This window comes from Antennarius striatus, chromosome 15 (genome assembly GCF_040054535.1).
Source record: "Antennarius striatus isolate MH-2024 chromosome 15, ASM4005453v1, whole genome shotgun sequence".
Taxonomy (NCBI): domain Eukaryota; kingdom Metazoa; phylum Chordata; class Actinopteri; order Lophiiformes; family Antennariidae; genus Antennarius; species Antennarius striatus.
In genome coordinates this window covers 12,972,995-12,987,598 of record NC_090790.1, presented here as the reverse complement: position 1 = coordinate 12,987,598, position 14,604 = coordinate 12,972,995, and the positions used below count along the sequence as shown (strand labels likewise).

The 14,604-nt window shown below is 40.9% G+C and overlaps 1 long non-coding RNA gene across 2 annotated transcripts in view; it reads right to left on the bottom strand.

The window, feature by feature from the left end:
* LOC137608751 (uncharacterized) overlaps positions 1 to 14,604 on the bottom strand; it is a 42,393-nt gene that overhangs the window by 25,431 nt on the left and 2,358 nt on the right. For both annotated transcript variants that reach the window (XR_011038227.1, XR_011038228.1), the window contains exon 2: positions 3,736 to 3,956. This is a non-coding gene — a long non-coding RNA (uncharacterized lncRNA). The remainder of the gene's footprint in view (positions 1 to 3,735; positions 3,957 to 14,604) is intronic.

The window sequence follows — 14,604 nt, the reverse complement described above, 5'->3', positions numbered from 1 at the left end:
ACAACAACTCCAGCACCATTTCCTCTCCTCGAGACAGACACAAGCTACCCCAGTAAGAAATCTGGCCGGAGCGAACTTTTAAGGAAGAAGTGGAGAACAACAAGATTCACAATAAGTCAGGTGTTTGCATCTCATGCTAACATGTGAAGGCATGAATAAATGTGCCGTGGGCTTGCATTAATGAAGGTAGAGATCCTGTCTGGGGAGGGGGGCTGATAGACAAAGGGATGTTGTGTGATAGGTCGTGGCACATGCATACACTCACCCGGTCACATGTGCTAGCAATAAGTTAGCCTCACTGCCTCCCTGGTCAGACGAACAGATGGAACTGCACTGAGGAATATTTCGCATTTCAGGAGCAAGAAGAAAAAGAAATGGAAGAAAAATCCAGAAAAAAGGAATTTACACTATTGAAACACAACTACTTGATTAAAAGAAGGAACCTCTGCATGCAGCTCTTCATACATATAATTTATTACTGACACTCTTACATGCTACTCCATTTATATTGATATTGTGTGAGGAAGCATTATATATTAATAAAAAATATTTTATATAATGCTCATGTAAAAATAGTTTTTAATTTATGTATTAAATAGACAGGATGGGAAGCAGCACCACTGAAACCCTAACTAATTATCCTCTTAAAAACTATTAATTAGTTTTGAATTAATATTAATATTTGATATTAAATGTATTATTCTATAAAAATGCATTTTATCATTCCACTGAGAATTAAACTAAGTGCAAATTATATTAAATAAAAATCTTTTGGAAATATAACAAGCTTATTATTTTTAGAATAATACCAAATCTATTAAAGTCATAGATTTCATGTGTAAAATTTGGCATCGCTGTTATCATTCATCTTTTTTTTACGCTGTGGAACGCTAGGCTGACTCAAGCTTCATATTTAACTTATTTAGATGTCTTTTAGACAGGCTGCTTCTTGAATCATAATGCTTTTTCTATGAGCATATGCTAATTTAAAATTCATTATGCTGTTTGGCCACTTCAGCCAAAACATGACTGTGTTTTTTTCATTACACCAGACTAATTTTAGAATACCATTAATATAATCTGTCCTCACTGTATTATCATGTCATGTTGATATAGTTATTCATAACGCACATCAGGAAAAATTAAAGTTATGTTATTTATGTTGCAAGCATTCTTTGCCAACTATTAGCCTGCCGACATGTCTGCATTTCTAATTCCAAATTTAGCGTTTTTGTGATTTTCCGTAAAATCCCAGAAGAGTTCAGGGGGTATGGGTGGAGTGAGAGTTTTTGTATTTAAGAGGAACTCTAGGATATTTTAGGATCCTATACAGGTTGCAGTACGTACAGTATTGTCATGCAATTCTACTGTATTGCTACTGGCCGTTCAGGGAAACATGCAGAATGTGCGTCACAATCCTTCATATTTTCGAACTGTGAAGTAAATGATGTCAACATGAAAGAAAAAAAAAGTGTTTGCAGACATTGGCATTTCAAAGCGACAGAGGAAGGAAGTAAAGAGAGGACAGAGAGGGTAAATGGAAATATAAAGACTGCATGGAATGCTCCTGGGTGAACTGTACATGAACCCCTAAAACTCAGTCTCCGCCTGACAAAATCTAGTTTTTGCCGTGACACAACTGCAAAAAACTTGAGTCTACACATGCAAACGCCAACTTACAATCGCAATTATGTCTTTGTGTACTTGAGAAAGGACACATTTATATTATGGAATGGGCAGCAGGCATTAGATTTAAGCTGTTATTTATCGCAATGCTTTCCATTGTTGTTTTGATAATATTTGCATCCTTGATACTTTTGGAATATGAAAAAAAAATGAGACTATCAACCATGGCAGAAATTACTCTCTCACAGTTATTGCTTCTTCAAAGTTAACAATCCAGACAGACAGGTAAAAGGTACTGACACTGATCCAAGTACATCAAACACCTCTGAGATTATGTCAGTAACTTTCTGACACGTCTTTTGCTGTCATCAGTGACTCATACTGCGTAAAGCAGAATGCAAACTGAGGTAATAATAACCACAGCTGCATGCTGGGAAGGGGTTTGACCCAGTCTGATGCCGTGTTTGTTTTCTCGTGTGCTCTCAGTTCGGTGTGAGTGTGTAGAGTGCCATGACTGGGGTATTATTGTGTTTGTACGTTCAGAGGCATTCCTTCTCCCGAGCTGGGCACGTCTCTCTCTCTGTGTGTCGATCTCCCTCCTTCTTTCACTCACTCACTTTCCCTCCCTCACTCGTTTCTTTCCCTTTCCGCTTCCACTTAATGTCTGCTTCTGTCTTCGTTCCCCTTTCTTCTCCCTCTCTCCTCCCATAGGCACTATGTGCATTCCTGCCAGGAGGGGTGGAGGTGTCTGTGATCCATGCTCGATAAGGACCAGGCCTCCCCTCCATGTTACCCTCCCTCCCCCCATGTTACCACCCCTCCCCCTCCCTGGGAAAATGGGTGCACCCTCCACCCTGGCAGGGCATTGGCTCCCTTTGAGAGCGCTGCCAGCCGTGGACTTAACATGATTTGTTTGCTTCTGAATGTTTGTACCAAATCCACCACTCCTATTTCTCCTGCTGGCAATCCAAAGGTCTGGTTAGCCGGTAACGGATCTGTAGTGAGGCTCCCGGAGGCGTGGGGTGGAGGGTTAAAGCGGTGTTAAAGAGGGTGAGGTAGGGGGAGACAGGGATGTGGGGAGAGATCAGGGTTATAAAAAGTTTGGATTATGATCAGGGCTGGAAACATAAAACATTTCTTGAAAATAAGTGGCTGCAAATGGTCGGACTTAGCATGTATGAGATAACAAGAAAACACACACACGCACACACATGCGCACTATTTCACTAATCACTCAGTTAACATACGGACTGAAGTTTTTCCCATTCTTCTCTTTTCTTGTGTTTGTAATTGCTTGGCTTCCTGGTGCAGTGGCAGACAGCAGGCACAGCAGCGGCTGCCCAGTCGGCCCATTGATCTTTCATCAGCCCATAGAGTTAAAGCTGAAGGGAGAGGCAGGAGAGGCAGACCCTCTTTTTATGGCAGCCTGCTGGAGCCTGCCTAGGATTGTTCCCTGTTTCCTCAGATTGTTAGATTGTTTTTTATGTAGTCAGGGCGCAGTGCTGTGCCGCTCTGAGGAGGTTAGGTGCAGCGTCACAGACATTTTGAGACGCACATAGCTACAATTTGGGTAGGAGCATACAAATGGTCAAAGGGCTTCTTCTTTTATAATAACATTTCTATGGAGAACAGTGTGTGTGTGTGTGTGTGTGTGTGTGTGTGTGTGTGTGTGTGTGTGTGTGTGTGTGTGTGTGTGTGTGTGTGTGTGTGTGTGTGTGTGTGTGTGTGTGTTTGGATTTTCTTTTTTATATGCATGAGTGTATTGGGAGTGTGACTTTTCTTATGGTGTTTTTCAAAGTACAGATTAAATTATCAATAAGCCTACAGTCAGGAATGTGTTGGTGGAAATTGGTGTCCATTCAGCTGTTTCATGGCATGTGATCAATTGATTTGGAAAGGAATGCATAATGAATAAATAAACTAGTCCTTGCTTAAAAGGCTGGCAATAAACTCGCATGATAAACAACAACACCACTAATTTAGTTTGGATACATTTGATAACATTTCTCCATGGACTCCCAGACTATTAATCAAAACCAATTTACATTAAGGAAAAAGCAACAAGGGCTCTTAACGCAAATCAAATTACACTTAAGGGACTAAAATTACCTTCATCAATTTGCATGAAAGCTGTGGCAGTGGTGAAGACATCCTTGTGATATCCAATCAGAAGCTCTAATCAGTATATGGGTGTGGTCCTTTGTATCCCCAGCTGTATTCCATTGATCCGAGCTCTAACGCTGAGCTCCAGCAGTCGTTCAGGCCCTGAACTTGGTCATCTAACTGATATGTGATATTGCAATCCTTCTTCAATGCAGCTCCACTGGGATCTGGTCAGAGAGAGAGAGAGAAACAGACTTCACATCAGCAGATCAATTTTCACTGGACTTTGAATATTTCATGTAAGGAGTCTTGCTGCAGACACACAGATAGGCAAAATATCTGGCCGACAATCATGTCCAGTCACATACATTCATGTGAGCGGCTGCTCTTGCATGCAAGTATGCACACACACACACACACACACACACACACACACACACACACACACACACACACACACACACACACACACATAAACACACACTCACAACTCGATCGCGACGGACATTTTGTAATAAAAATAGATTTTCCATGTGATTCAAGTATGGCAGGCCAAACCAGGAAGCACAGGAAATGAAGCACCAAAAAATATGACCATAATATAATTTATACAGGAAAATAAAATAATCATTCAAATTATACCGCTACAAAGAATAAGGTGATGATTGTTTGTGGTGTACAATAGCATTTCTGTGAGAAAATGTTGCACAGACACATACTCCATGCGCTGGGAGAGAGGAATCATGTCTGGATCATATTTCTAGTCTTAGGGAACATGTGGTCGATGTAAGACTGATACTGATTCAGCCCATGTACTACAAGTAGACGGACCAACATGCTCAAAAAACCCTGGTTTAACACACAAAAGACACTGCATGCCTGTGTTCAAAGGAGATTTTTTTTCATTTGTATATTTTATTTGTTTGATTTATACGTCCTTTGTCATTTCATTCCCACTAAATGGTGCAAGATCATAAAATACAGGAACGTAAACGTCAGATAATTCTGCAGAAAAAAAATAAATTATGCCCTGTGCAAAGAGGACAGTAAATCTATCTGAGTATCAGCAGCAACAATGCAAAAGGATAACTCGCTGCAGCAATAACCCAAACCTGACCCCTAAACCTTCACCCACAGAAAGGATGTTGTTTCACCGGCAGTCTTCAAATACTTTCCTCTCGGAAAGACATCAGTGAAACCAGAGCTTGTCAGGCCTTGTATTTGTTTATTAAGTGTGCTCCTGGACTGGCTTACTCCCAAGATGGCTGTAACTGAGAGATTTGTTCATGTAGGCATTAGGGCTGGCTATCAGTGGTGAATTATTTATTGAAAAAAATCTGCTCTTGCCTGACGGTTGAGAGAACATGTAGGGCTACAGACTGATGCTGCCATATATTTAAAGGAATGATAAAAACATGGTTTAGTGTTGTACTAAAAATTCATTGAGGAAACAAACGGACAATATCTGTGTTTCTGGAAAATAATATAAGTATTAATGGTAAAAGTGTGATTAATGCAATAACATGGAAAAAACCATGCTATTATATGTGTTTAATAAATTGTATGCAATTATATATACAAGCAAAACACTGTTGTCTATTTGTCTTTATACATATCGTCTTCCATCTTATTATGTCTTAACTCTCTAAAACTATGAGCCTGTCAGAGCCTCCTTAAAATGTTTGGTGAGTTTTTATTAATGCTATCTTCTAGAATAATAAGATAAATGTCAGTGTTTATATTTATTCTTACTGACAGAAAAGCCTGGAATTCTACATGGAGGAAGCAGCTGTTGTAAAGCACATAGCATTCGGACCCCTGACTCCTCTTTTTGGCAATGATGATGATGCAAAAAAAATTTTTTAAGAAGGACACAAGTCACAAAAAAATTGGACAAATGCAAATGCAGTTACCATGGATATTTCTGCTGCAGGATTTAAATCACAAATGATTGGTTCAAATCAGAAGAAATCAGATTTGATAATTTTCTCTGCCCACTTTATTATGTTAGTTTTTGTAGTCTGCATCAGTGAAAGGACGAGAGACAGGCAGCGGGGCCTGGTTATTGTCATTCAATAGCTGAGCCATTTTGGAAATGACCGCTCTCAATTTGCTCCTGCTGCCACCCCCCAACCCCCCACCCACCCCTCTCCCTCTCTCACTCTCTCTCTCTCTCTGTGTATTCCCTTATGACTGCACGAGATGGAAGGCTTCCTTTAATAATTTCCAAGTTGCACATATGCCACCCCCCCCCCCACCCTCTCTTAGAAAAACATACTTGTGTCAAAGGCTGAGTTGAATGATTGAATGGGTCAATGATAGAAGAACAAAATGAAGAATTTATTCATTAAATTTAGATAGAATTAAGATGCACCTAATAAAGGGGTATTTAATCTTAATCTTTAACGAATAAAAGTATCTAACCAGCATTAAAATGTTTACAAAAAGCACAGAGGGGGATCCCTCAGAATACATATAAAGACATCTATATATTGGTATTAAGCTAACAGCTTCTCATTTACCAGTAGGGACTAATTATTGTGATCTATGTCTGCTCACTCAGCAAATGATCAATCATTGTTATTTAGCGTGTTTAAATAGGAAATTTGTGGAGGATTTACCACAAAGCCTGGTCAGACTTTTGTCCTGCGTGTGTTGGACCAGCATTAAAGTAGCGTTCAGGTGACGCTGTCTGTAATAAACTACTTTAAATTATTTAATGCTGGATGCAAGTTTCAGATTGTTTGAATTAAATAACTCTGGCCCCACGACTGAGCTAAATACTATCAGTGTCATACTAAAAGGGGGCCCATGACCCTTTTTTTTTTTTTTTGTAAAATGGCCCATAATTCAAGAATAAAGTAATACACAGACTACCAGTAAATCAGCGTTTCATGCAAGGGAAAAACAGCAGATACAAAGAGCCGTCAAGCAGGCGAGTGAAACAAGAACAAACTAGAAAACGTTGCATGACAAAGGAGACATTTGTGGAAGAGCTCGGTAGGCTGAGAGACTGACGGCTTGAAGAACTGCATATCTATTATAGAGCAACCTGCATGGTGAGATTTTAAAGTACAGGAATAAAGGAATCTCACTCAGAGGGGGGAATTGTTCCCATCATCTGTGGAGGACGCATCGTTGAAGTTGAGGCCGGAAAAGCTACTGAAGTAACACGCTATTGTCTATGAGAGTGAGTGTAAATTGTAACTCAATGTGACAGGAGAAGAGAAGGTAAATATGTGTGAGCGACACCTAATTAAGATTGTTGTTTGCATGCATTTTTATGTTTTTTTTTACTGCATGATTTTTTTTTTTTTAGAACTTGTAGCTGCTGACTTCTTGAATCAAAGCTGTAACTATTTTAACTGTTACTCTTGTTTTGGTAAATATGACATTGTCCACTATAAGTCTAATCAACCAATCAACTTTTGTTCCCTGCACTCCAGCAGGTGACATGTCTCCAGTGATGATGTTTATGAGAAACCACATGTCAGCCTTGTAGGCTGGTGCCTGGGGTGATTTAGAGAATTCTAGGGGACTTGCTTGAAAATCCAGATCTTTATGCTGATTGCCGTGGGGAGAAAAATGCACTAATGAGGACAGTGCTTGCGTTATAACGTGATGAATTGACTTCACCAGGTTGAAAAGGATTGAGAGCAGCCTTGTGCCCTCACGGAAAGAGATAAAATGGTATTTGAAGTGAGTTCAACCTGTTGTAACAGCCATCCAGTCATCTCAGCGGAGTGTCTAACGGTGGACAGCCCTCATCAGTTACGAGAAAGAAGGCTCTAACAGGTAAAACAGAGGTCAGAAGTGTGTGTGTGTGTGTGTGTGTGTGTGTGTGTGTGTGTGCGTGCGTGCGTGCGTGCGTGCGTGCGTGCGTGTGTGTGTGTGTCTAATGTAGGTCACGCAAAGACATAAAATCTAAAGCTATCTAATAACGCTTTCTAAATCATCACAGAATAATATACATCCTTAAATCCAAAGCTTAAATAAACTATCTTCTTCCACGTTCAAACGTCCGCGGATGGAGGTCTGGTGACGAATGTCCCTCGGCAGCCACACGGGAGTCCCACAAAGCCGAAGCAGTGACATCAAACGCTCGTCAGTAAGTGTGCAGAAGTGTGTGTAAATGGCTGGACAGGGATGACCAAGCGCCCCGCTTGCTGCGACGGATGCCTGCTGAACGCGTCCTGCCTTGAGAGGAGTTTGTGCGCCAGGCGCCGAGGAGAATAATCTGTTTACAGTGTGCGCGTTGATGGTCATTTTTTATGATGTTGTTTAATCCACAGTGTACCGGGGGTGGGCTGTCTCACTGAGCTCCAGACAAGCTGGCTCCAGTGGCCATCTCTGTAGGCTATGGACTCCTCTATTTGAGCGGAGAGACAGGTGTAAATCTCTCCTGCGATCTTTACTCTGCACTCTCTGCAACACTCACCTGAAGGTAAATAAATGGTTTATGGCCAAATAAATGAACCACCACTCTGGTGCTGTGGGCTGAGGACAGGAAGCGAACGCCCCGAGGGTATTGTCGTTGTCACTGAGATGTACCGCAGAAAAGACAACACAAATAATGTATGGCGCGCATGAATTTAGGATGTCATTTTTACGCGTAACGTATTTTAATCAAGTAATAATAAGTAAAGGAGTAGTTCCTTTATTCTTTTTAGCAATTTACATATAAACATTCAGACACAATACTACAAGCTTTTCCTCGAATTTGCAAAATATGAATTGGAGTGTGTAGAAGTTTCTATTTAATTTTTACGCAATCAGGCCAGACTATAAAACTCCGGTATTTATTCAACTTTAATTTAACTCACAGTGCATTAAAGTTGATGAGGCAGACTTGATGCACTTTAAGTGGAGATTAATGTAAATAACTGCGTATAACCCACTCTTGTACACGCCTGAATATGTGTGAATACTCGCGCTAAATGACGAGATCATATAGCCACACTGCCATGTGGCATCTCACGTCAAACGAAGTGCGTGTGTGTGTGTGTGTGCGTGCGTGCATGTGTGTGTGTTTAGTGAAAGAGCATAGGGGAGGGGCTGTTAAACCAAAGTTCTGCAAAGTAGGTCTGTGCCACTCTTGATTAGGGATTGCTCTCAAAAGATGGTTGCAGACATGAGATAATGAGGTCCTGTGATAACGCGGGTCTCCTTTAAGTTTTTCCCATGAATCGAGACTGTCGCCAGTTCACAAAACGACACTGTGCATCGGCACCACGCTACTCACTTCTCATTTGTCGAGCACAAAAGCTGATCCATCCCAAATCCGCACTAACAAACCAGAGGCTGGGAGAGAATCATATAACGCTCAGTCGTATTCACTTCTCCACTAATTAACTGGAATACCATCTTATTCTTAAATACAGTGACCAATTAAACTTCCATGTATGCCAAAGGTCTCCGAGGCCACCGTCGGTCGCCAGGAGCATTTGTGAAGGTCTGCAGCTTCACAAAAAGCAATGGATCTTATGAGGGGGATGACCTCAACGAGGAAAGGTTACAGACTTTTTCACTGGCCTCGGTTGGAATACTGGGATGTTTCCTAATCGGATTTTAATTGGTTGGTTGGTGCTTGTATCCTCGGTGTGTGCGGCGGGATGAATGTTTGTATTTCAGCGCAGAGCCATAAGAAAAGTAAGGCAAGGACTTAATATAGAATTCTGCCGGTTAAATCAGGTCTGTTGTCAACTTTAATGTCCAAGTATCTGCAGGTAAAATCAACATGCGCAACAGCAGATTACACACACACGGATCATGCATTTTAGTTGCACAGTTTAATAATTTATTCACTGCAACACGTTGAAATTGTTGTTGAAAAATGTTGTCTAGTTCGTCCGCTTTCAAAAAGTATCATCCACTAAAAGACTCATTTATCCATCTATCTATTCATTTATTTTCTGCAACCGTTGCAACCACATTGAAGTTGAGCCAACCGGGTTCAGTTTGCGTTCACATGCCCTCCCTCGTTTTGCCCCAGAACCGTCTGTACGCAAAACATCTGGAGGGGTTTCAATAAATGAAAGCACAGGTCCCAACCGCATCCTATTATTTTTGATTTTCATGTGGCTTTCGTGTTTTGTGTAAATGCTCTCATGTTTCAGATATGACTGTTCTCCGGCGACTTGAATTTGGGAACATAGAGAAGCAGAGAAGGCGAACAGCTAAAGGTGGTTCCGACCTGAATCGTGTCTAAGTCGGGGTGGCTCTGCAGAAAGGAGAGCTTTTCTTGATCCACGCTGTCGGATCCAGCTCAGTTGACACTACAAGATGGTAGTTTTACCCTTAAACTAATATATTAAAATGATAACTGGTATGTCTAATGTCCTACAATAGGATTTTACATGTACATTTAACGCTTTTTTAAGTTCAGGGCAGCAGCATATGCTCGTGGAAGTGTACGCCAAGCCAGGCAAACCTGTTGACGCACATCAGTGGCTGCGCTGGGCTTCAAGCCACAGAGCAAAAACAAGGAGAAAAGTGGATTTGTCCAGACTGCAAACAAACTCACAGGTGTTTAAAAGTTAAACAAAATAAACAGTGCATGATAGAGTAAAATGTGAGTTTTGAATGAATAGAAAAATAACTTGTTTCCTGCCGCACTTGAAATAAAATTATTGTTTTTATTAATCACAAAACTTTTGCGCAAATGTTCTCTTGTTAAAAAAAAAAAACCCAGCATGCCACAAAAAATGTATACATTTGAAACGTATCCTTTTTATGTTCAGTTTTAATACAGAAATGTGTGCTGAAAAAAAAAAAAAAGTGAAGCTCAAGAACAAAGAGTTTCGTTCAAAAATTAAAGAGACATGTGGCTTCAACAGCGGAGGGACCCATCCGTCGCGCAGAGGAGCATGTGGGAGATTCAATTGACCGCACTCAACCTTGCCGCCGCTTGAGCTTTGCCGCATACACTTCAAATTGTTGCTCTCGCCGCTGACAAAACCGTTAATTCACCCAGAAACTGGAGGTCAAGTTTCAGCAGGAGCAGGAAAAAAAAAAAAAAAAACGACTCACAACTTTGTGTCACATCGCAAAGGTTTCCTCGCACGAACAGCCCGGAACTCTGCGGCAATATTCAGCAAACATCACAAACGTTTGGCACCTGTTCTAATAGATCAGGTTATGTGAAAGCAAGACATCAAAAGGGAAACTCAGTGGCGTCAATCGAGGCATGTCGTATTTAAATATTCATGATTTCCTTAAAAAAAAAACTAAAAAAAAAACTGTCCCTTTTTTAAGTTGTGTGTCAGGAATTAATCTAACAGAAAATTCATGTTTTGATTAATTTTTGGCACAAATACTCCTGATTCCTCTTACTTAATACTTGGGATTGCAAAACTGCATAAGCAGGGTGAGCCGTATTTTAAAGTTTAAAATTGGATTTTGAATTTACGGTAGTCTGATTACTGCTTTGAATGGTGACCTTAATCAAAGACATCTCTTCCATGAGTTCCTGGCATATTCTGAACTGACTCAAACTCTTATTTGTTTCCTGAATACACTGCTGGACATGTCTTACCTCTGCACTTGTTCTTAAAGAGTGACAAAATAAATTCATGAAACAAATTAATTAATCAAATCTTAATTCTTTATTCTGCTGTGCAGCAAAATCTACAGAGGCATGAAGTGCAGAAAAAAATCCACATAAAGGGTGGATTGTGGGGTCAGGCCTCTACACAGCACCTGTAGGGTGCGAATCCTTCCCAAAAAGTTCATCATAACTGATCTGCAGCAAAATGGTGACAATGATCTCCTACGTTTCAAATCCAGGAAGACTCAAACTCCGCTGCAGGGGATGTAAAACCTAAATGAATTTTTACAAGGTCATTTAGGGATGGGAGATACTGCTGTTTAGGTCACACAACTATGCAACAAATTCCAAAGCTGTATTTAAGGCACTTGTTTGAATCCACAGTCACAGCTATGATGTGGTACATCTGTGAGCACAGACACGAAGCCCAAACCTTCTTATTTCCTATTGGACATCTATCAAAGCTCTTAAGATGAATTTACTTTAAAGACTGCTATTGCATTGGATCCATTTACTTCAGTCATCATTCTCAGTAACAGAATGTCTGATTGTGAGGCAGAGAGACATAAAAGACATGTATTCAACCATCCTGTCAGTGGAAATCAGGGCTGGTTTCTTTTACCCGCTCCTTTCAGACTGCATGGCACTTGCTTTTCCGCCTATGGTTTTCCATTTCAAAGCCCTATGTCTCCATGTAAATACCAAAACACAGTAATCCAATCTGACCCCATTTCAAATTTTCCAGAAACTATTGGGGGGTAGTTGGGTTGACATGAGCCACACACTTATCCCACTTAACCTCCAGAAAGAAGCCACCCTAACCCCATAGCCTGACATTACCTTGGTGGAGGAATGTGCTGCTTTATACCACTCTCCTCTTAAAAACACTTTGCTGAGAGGTTGGATTTAATGGCAAACATTATAACTTTGTGAGACTGTAAATTCAAAACAGCACAAAGCTTACGCTGATGGTGGTGGTGGTGGGGTGGGGTGGGAGGGGGGCAGTAAATGGACAGCAGATATCCACATTAGGGCATCTCTCTGCCCGTTGCACACATACCGTTTGATTCCAACCCCAAATCCATCCAAAGCGCTGCCTTTCCAGACCATAGCGGAAACTTATTTACATTACACTAACTTGATGACAAATAACCTGAGGATTTTTCAGTTTCCCATTTGCTATTGTTTGCTTTGTAGCATGCAAAACTGGTTCCAGTAAGATTCTCAGTGCACAGTACATTAGAGGAAAGATACTTATCTCCCATGTTAGCTTGTGGTGGCACGTAAGGAAAGCTAAGGACTTTTGACACATGGTCAACATCTGACGCATTTACCATAAGCGTCTTGATCACACAGCCTGCAGCTGCAGGGAAAGCCTGATGGCTGTTTATGTTGCTGAGCGGGCAAATCCCCTGCATTATGCTCTGCAGGTGATGCATGCTACTGGACTGGTTTGAAGGGCTGAGCATGTCATACTTGTGATAATCAATCTTTATTCTTCAGGAATAGGTGATGAGCAAAATTTATTTTGCCTAAATAGGAATTCTTCGTGATTCACAGCCCTCTGGCCAAACAATATAATGCAAATGATAGCGACTAATAGGATTTTATGAAATTGTGTCTTTAATATGCATTGAAAAGATCAATTTGATTTCACACTTGAGATCTTATTTATTATAATGTGAAATACTCTATGGCGTTGATATTTGTTGTGAATTGTTATGAATTGTATCACCTCTGATATGATGAAAATATCAGTTTGCTCTTTTAAACTTTAAGTCCAGTCTCTCAGGTTCAGACTGATTGAGACTGGAGACGTTTTTAGCATTAATACTGCCGTCTCTTGGCCGCAAATCAAAAGTTGAACAAGCTATTCTCATCCTTCATTTTATGTTCTCAACTTTGTAGTGGCAACTAAAAAGTTACGAACCGATGAACAACCTCATCCGAGGGAGCAAATGTTTTTCCGGCACACGCCTATTCGCCTTGTCGCTCTATTGTCAATTCTCTGGCATCGACAAGCACATCCCCTAATGAACTAAAATTGTTCTTCATCAATGTCTGTAACTGGGTGGCAGGAGCTGATGAGAGCAAGGACTCCCCTGATTCATCAATAGGTAAAGAGGTTATTATTCCTCCTGCCGATTGACTGAAATGAGTGTGACTCTGGAAAATGCATTTTACCAACTGAACTTCTTTTGGTGCAACATAGCCTCAGCAGATCAATTTTAACCCCACCAAAATCTTGGAGGAAATGCTTTGCATTTAGAAATCCATTGCATTGCCAGTTGAACATCTCTCCCTCCACTTTGCTTTGGGACGTTGGTAATAAAGTTTGCAGTCATTATAGTGGTTGAATATACTAATCTTGTGAGGTTTCCTTTCCCTATCATGTCTTGTTAGAGTTGATGACTCTCAGCAGACAGCCTCCTCCATTCAGGAGCGGTGCCACCAAGTCTGTCCTTGCTTATCATTAACAATCTGCAAATAAACAGGACAGCATACATTACATCACTTGCAGCTCCGTGATCAATTCCAGGAATGTCTTTGAAGCTTTGCTTAATGATCCTATAGTTTAGCTGCTGTGTGCAGTCAGAGCACTGAAGCTTCATAACCCATGACCTTAATGCTGTTTTCTCCCATTAATTGCATTGTGATTTTACCAAAAGGGAAGACAGTATGAGAAATGCTTCATAAAAACACATGTTGGGCACAGTTGACATTCATTACACTGCAGAACCACCTCAGAGGAGCTGATGTTCAATTTAAATATTAAAGTCTTAACGCACATTCCTCCAGAATAACCCCAACAAACTGTTAACAGCACTACCGATTCCTTAGAAACACAAACTGACCCCTCACGCTGGCGGTAATCACCACCCAGGCTGGAGTCAGCAATTTTTACATCCTGTCCGGTCAAATACAGCCTCTTTTGATTTTGATATGCATGATCTCGGTGGATGTATAAAAGGGAAGCGCTGACAGCTTTGGCTTCATCAATCAGTAGGATCAGCTCCGACCTTTTTACAGCCTCTCCGAGTCCCTGAGAGCCCTAACCCTGTAAAAGTTTATATAGTGTATTGACCGTTCTCTACTTGCTTAGCTAATGAAGCCATCCTGAGACCGAGAGGCTGCCACTGTGTCAACACTGCTTCCTATTTGATGACACCTTCCACTAAATTGAAATAAGCTGCTAATAGGGGTGAGTGTTTAAAAAAGAATAAGCCACAGTTATTGACAAAGACCTGACCTCATTTAAACAGAGGGGAGGGATGGAAGGCCCTGTCACAGGCTGGGGAGGAAAGTGGTGCATTCATTCTGGGTCTTGC